Here is a 6,461-nt window from a genome sequence, read left to right as displayed (position 1 = left end):
GGATGAGACTTTCACCCTCATCTTTATCTATTTATTTTTTTGAGAAATCGTATACTGAAACAAACAATAAACCAAAACAAATTTAACACATGAAGTCACGAGGAAGCTGAGAGACTATTTTGACACTAGTTAATCCTTATTCTCCACGGGGAAACAATCTCCAACCTTAATCTGCTTCCAGGAGCAGTGCGGAGTGCCTACCTTTAGGGCTGGCAAGAGGTGTGTGTGTGTGTCTCTGTGTATGCTTTAGATGTAGAATTATCATACCATTACAATATAATGACACACATTAATTGTTTGGGTTTCTCCAGCACAATTGCGGGACTGTGTTGGATGCATTAATTAGCGAGCTCCTCACGTTGTGGCCCGGCAATTGTTAACATTTGAAAAAGGCTCTCAAGCCACTATGCTCCCGCAGATAAATATCCTCTGGCTAGTGGATGAAAATATCAAAAACAACTGTGACCGCGTATGAAAGAGAACGTGACGACACCAGCTGAGCGGGAGACATTAGCAAGCATGCTGGGAAATCCAGAGGCATTTAGTGTGTGTGTGTGTGTGTGTGTGTGTGTGTGTGTGTGTGTGTGTGTGTGTACATTCAGCTTTTATTAGCATTTATTTAGTCGAAAACCCTCAGTGCCACATTTTTCATTTGCACAGTGGTCCCTGTCAGCCATCCAGGCTACAAGGGTGATACTTGCATTTTCCACTCAATAACTACTGCAGTTAGTGTTGTGTTACCTGCAAAACACTTGACTTACTCTATTTAAAATTTGGAAAAATATAAGGCATAAGAGGTAGGGCAATATAAATAGACTTTCTTTGTATTGAATTATTTTAATACTTATAAATGTCCTTGTTAACATCTCCCCTTGATGATTCTTATTGGATTATGTAAACCCTTCCTCTCATCTTGTATGCAGGCGCAGTGTTAAATCTATGAGTGAGCTCAGCAGGAAGCAGCCAGTGGGTGCTCTAATGAAAGTCACTCTGCTGTCCTACAGAGAGGTCAAGCTTTTACACCTGGCCATAACCACATGGGGCCACACTGCATGCATGGCCTTGGAAATGACTGTCAGATAAGGAACTGCATAATTTAGATGCAGGGATTACAACAGCAGTAAAGGAAGAGGAAGGCCACAACAGAGAAAAGTCAGCTTATGGATAAACTTGACAATGTTTAAGGAGTATTTATGATAGATCTTAGTGTTTGATTGAACTATCTTAGAGTAATAAAACAGTGGCATTATTCAGGTTAATCAGGGCAGCTTGATGCAGATCAGCTGTAAATCAAAACAAATTGCATGAAATTGACTTTCATGTAATTTTCAACATACCATACATATTTTCTTTTTCCTGCAATCACCCCAAATGTCTGGTCCATCCCACATATTTTAAAAGTCTGCAAACATGATTCAACCATACATTATCTCTCAGCAACTCTTAATTAATTTCCCCATGCCATGTCATACTTTCCTAAAAAAAATTAAATGCAAGTTGCTGGTAATATGTGTATGTAGGTTATGTGTGTATTGCCACTATCACACCAGAGGATGGCAGAGTGGTTGATGAGACTTGGCTCCATGGAGCTTGGCTCCTAACTGTGACTGCTTTGGATGCAGGGGAGGGCTTAAACATTGAGCTTTGGGCCCCATTAAGCACTACAAAGCCTGCTTATTTTTTCAATTCCGCACCTCCCTTTAAATCATCCTGCAGTCTACGAATTGTAAGAAAGAAAGGCAGAGGCAGATAAATCCAACACCGAGTGGCATCTGGCATCACATTTCAAAGGTATCTCAAAACATACTCAGAGGATGTAAGTGACAGTTTTGACACTAATTCTCAGAACCTAAGAAATAGGAGTGTGTATATATATCTAAGAAAATCCTTCCATTCCATTCAGATGATCAGATCGGACAACCATGCAGGAGCAATGGACAGGTATAATGACAATCATAGGATCATTTTCTGGGGTGTCTTGAGGTAACACTGCTAAGGACAAATGGGTCCTTTAAGATGTGTCACACAAAGAAAAGTTCACTGGCTACATGGCATCTTCCAACAGATCTATAGGCTGCTAACTCACATTTCCAGTAGCATGCATCTGTCCATCTGGCTGCCATGTCCAGGTCTCTGGCCCCCACAAGCAGTCTCTGCAGCTAGACTCCACGCATGGTCTGATCCTCTTGGCAGCCAACGATGCAGCACGCTAATGAAGAGGTAATGAGCCAGCGGATCCCTGCGATCTGCACGGGGGCCACAGTGCAAAAGTTTACGTTCCCAGGACATGGAGGGAGAGCATGCCGAACAAGCTGCAGGATGAAAGCTGGGCCTGAGTCGGCCGCATAGATCTACAGCCACAGAGGGGATTACAGACACCTACTTCCAGCTTAGGCTGGAGTTTTTGAAGTTTGGGTATAGGAGGGGAGGGATCCCTTTGGCAGAGTCCTGTTTGATTCTGGTGGGAGTCCGTCTCTAATCCCCCCTTCCCGTTCTCACCTTCTGCCTGATCCACTGCAGCCTCTCATCCCCGTGGTCCAGGATCATTATCCACCTTGGCCAAGGGGGCTCCCCCTCATTAATTTCCCTAAGCAGATTACAGAGTGTGCGTTTGTTGTTGTTGTTTGAGCCATCTGATTTGCCTAAGCCCTTTGTTTTTTCATCTGGTTTACACTTTAATGCCCCCCGAATGAGTTTCAATGACGGGGGGGGGATCAACCTGACCCACTGGCAATGCAGCAGAGAACTTAAGAGAAGTGAGGCTAGCCCGAGGGGGTGGATGAAGGGAGGAGCATATCTTAGTTCTCTCTGCTGCAGATTTAGATGTTCACAAGGAGAAGACAAGCGCTGATTTAACCTCAACTCATCTACTCAGAGTGGAGCTAAAGACTAGATGGGAGGCTGGATCACTGGCTGCATACAATAGACCAATAAGGTCCACAGGCTCACCATTAGCTTCTGTGGGCTAAAAATGACACAGCTGCTGGGCCAAACCGGACCTAGCTGTTGCCCCACAGCCAAATACCCCTCTGACAAATGAACCCTCAGAGTGATGTGGTCAGTTGGCAGGCCACACAAGCGCTTCTCTGAATTTGGGGCTGTTTGTACAATCCAAAGCTGGAGGGGAATTAGTTTGCAATGACCGCTTAGTCGCTCTGGTCGCTCCATCTTCTCCGTGTGACATCTCATTAGTAAGATGAACGCAGCCTGACCTGGGTCCAACAGCACTTGGCAGTCCAGTATGCTCTCCCGTCTGACACACCTCTCACACATCATTATCAGCTATTAGCCACAGTGAGCTGAACATTATGTAATTAATCCAGCTTTTCATACGCAAAGAAGGAGATGGGTTGCGTCCATTGGCATGAGGCTGACTATCTCACCCAGAGGTGATAATTCTGCATTCAAAGTGTGCCTTTGTGGATACAAGCTAGCTATCTTTGTCAAAGCTACTCTTAAATTCATTATTAATCATGATTTAAATAACTTTGTTTTTAATACATCTTTTTATTAAAAGAAAACAAGAAATTCACAAGTATTACATCCCAGTTAGAGACAAAATTATTGATATGTTTTGTTTGTTATGACACATCAAATTGAATGTTTGTTTAGAAACACAGTTTAGCTACAAAAGTCAGCTACAAACAGCAGCTACAAATGAGCAAGGGTAAAAAAGGGCAAGGTAAACACACAATAACAATCTACCAACAATCACATAGGCATCCTTCCCAACCCCCATCCAGAATCTACCTGGTTCCTATCTGCAGCAAACAATTCCATACAATTAATCTGACAAAGCCAAATGTAATTGATTGATAAGGGGTTGAAGGGCCAGCACTAACCTTTCTGGGTTGCACTTGTCTGGGAGCACAGACGGACGGTGCAGATGTCATCAGACCCATCAACGGGCCAGACATTATCAGGTGCTGGGATCGAAATGTAGTCCTTTTGGAGTATGGCCAGCAACATCCAGAGGGGGAGTGCAGTAAAAAAAAAAAAAAAAAATGGAGAGAGCTAATGGGACAGTCTTGTACACCTCATCTCCATCTAGATCTAACAGGCCAGGCCCATGTGCCCTTTAAGGTCACAACTGACTCTACATCTGCCCTCTTTTCAAAAACATGTTCTATGACATACTGGGCAGCCAGAAAATTTGCTTATTTTATGATCATCTTTTCCCAACCAGTATTTTTTCATCGGCTGCAAAAGCACATAGAGAACCAGACAATGTGTGACTAGAATTTCTGAGTGAGAATGATGAAAAATGTTGGTTGAATAAACACAGCCTTGTTTAACCTGCAATGATGTCCACAGTTCAGCGTTCATCTGCACCTGGAAAATGTTGTGGCCTGTTTTCTCCTGACCTGCAATCATAGAATGGCTGTCTGTGTATATCTTTTCATTGCAGGGTCAAAGTGACGTGCTGAATCACATAGAAGCTGACCTCTAAACAGCAACACAACCTAGGTATTTGGTCTTGGTTTAGACTGGGACATAAAAGACACAACAACATGAGAATAAACTGTTATTTATGCACGCACAAGCAAAGTATTTGTATATGACTGCCACTCGTCGTAATTGACTGTCTGCAGCTGACTCTGCATTGACCACATTCGCACTTTAGGTAGTCTTGTTTTTAGCTTTTATATACTTATGAGAGATTTGTTAAGCATGTTTAGCAATGCTTTGCTTGGTATTTATTTGCATTTTCATTGCATAAATTCATTTTATCATACTTTTACTGAATTATTCAATATAGATATGATTTTTAAAATTAATTGAAAAGATATGACAATGATGCTTTATATAAAATATAAACAGTATAAATATAGTATGACTTAATGGTGACAACACTTACTATCTGTTGTCTATCTGGTAAATCAGCAAAACCAAAAGAAGAATTCTACAAACAACTAGCTGTATTCACCTTATGCTGCCCCATCCATTTTTTCTCTTCCAGTATTCATGCGCTAGCATAGTTTGCTACCAAATGGAGTTGTCAACAATGAAGAGGAACACGGTTGTGTGCGGGCTCATGTTAGACAGGAGGGTTGTGTTATTTGCGATATAATGAAGTTCAGGATGGGATGTCGAAGCCAGGACTGTGTGAGGCTGATAGCTGGTGCAGTTCCTCTGGTACACACAGCTGCTTCATCAGCTCCAACTTCACCAGCAGCGCCGCGCCGACTAGAGATCATCAGATTCAGCTCCACCATAACATGAAGTGTGTAACTGCTCTGGTAAGTCCCTGTTACTAATGTTTTTAACTTCCAAATCAGTCAGCATGCTGGCTTGAATTGAGAAGTAACACCTGATGAGTGTTTATTGTTGTTAGGCAGCGTAAAATTACCAGCTGACGAGGGATAATGCTAACATTAGTTAGCTAACACTGTTAGCGTCCTAGTTTGCAAATGCGGTTACTGTCTGACACGGCATGATGTTAGTTATTGATTTCATTTATCTAACACAGGATCCTGGTGTCTAGTTACATAGCTTGGTAACTTTCTGTTTGCTCAGCTAAAACATTTGTAATTTTTATTCTCAGGTGTTGTTACGTAGCTGTGATATAAGGTTTTGGGAGATGCTCCAGTAATGAGTGGCGGTGTCTCGGAGGTCCTCTCATATCTAACATTAGCTGCATGTGTTCTATATAACACAGTTATTCCTTCAACATATTCTCCAGCAGAATAGTGTATATATGACATTGCACCACTGTTATGCAAAAATAAGAGTTACTCTCAAAAAGGACACACACATATTTGCAGTTTCAAGCTGCAATAACTTCTGCATAGCTTTGAAACCATCATCAGGAGCAGGTAGAGGTGTCAGGAAAGAGCTAAAAAAATACCAGTTGTGCCAGCTGATAGTTCAGCAGCATTTGATGATGTCATGTAACTTCAGTTCCTTTGATATCCCACATATTTTTTAAATAGAGTTGTGTCCAGAAGGAACAAACCATTTCTTTAATGCCTGGCATGTTGGTAAAAGTTTGTATCTTATGTTTGTAGTTTAGTTTAAGTTGGCTGTTTTTTTATGTCTAACATGTTCTTTTCAACATATTGTTTCAGTTCTGAAACAGGTCCAGGGAGACTTTGGGTGCAGGCATGAAGGAGAGGGAGTGGAGAACCTGAAGTTGTGGAGGCCAGCCATCATCAACCACCTGTACTGGACTTCCACTCCTAAAGGAGATCCAGATGTGATGAAGGCCGAGTGGCAAAGCAAGGTGAACCATGGTCTGGACATCCATGAACTTGACACGCCTGCAGTTCTCTACTACGCACATCCACCTCTGGAGGGACAAACACCAAACAAAGGAGCGGCTAAAACCAGGTGCAGAATGCTGTGTACAATATGTGGCTGTACATGATCAGAGGTCTAATCTTCAGTGGTGCTGTTTGAAGCTTTATCTGTACTGATTCCAGTGTGCTCCAGCCAGAAAATAATCTGCTGGACAATGTTCT

General features: G+C 42.2%; 1 long non-coding RNA gene across 1 annotated transcript; it reads right to left on the bottom strand.

The window, feature by feature from the left end:
- Nucleotides 1–3,196: 3,196 nt before the first annotated feature.
- On the bottom strand, nucleotides 3,197–5,011 carry LOC137189526 (uncharacterized). Its single transcript, XR_010929653.1, has 3 exons — nucleotides 4,928–5,011; nucleotides 4,297–4,364; nucleotides 3,197–3,945 (listed from the first exon to the last, which is right to left on the bottom strand). It is a non-coding gene; the product is annotated as an uncharacterized lncRNA (long non-coding RNA).
- Nucleotides 5,012–6,461: the final 1,450 nt, after the last annotated feature.

Source organism: Thunnus thynnus, chromosome 1, assembly GCF_963924715.1.
Source record: "Thunnus thynnus chromosome 1, fThuThy2.1, whole genome shotgun sequence".
Taxonomy (NCBI): Eukaryota; Metazoa; Chordata; class Actinopteri; order Scombriformes; family Scombridae; genus Thunnus; species Thunnus thynnus.
The sequence above is the reverse complement of the archived record's forward strand: the minus strand, read 5'-3'. Positions and strand labels throughout refer to the sequence as shown.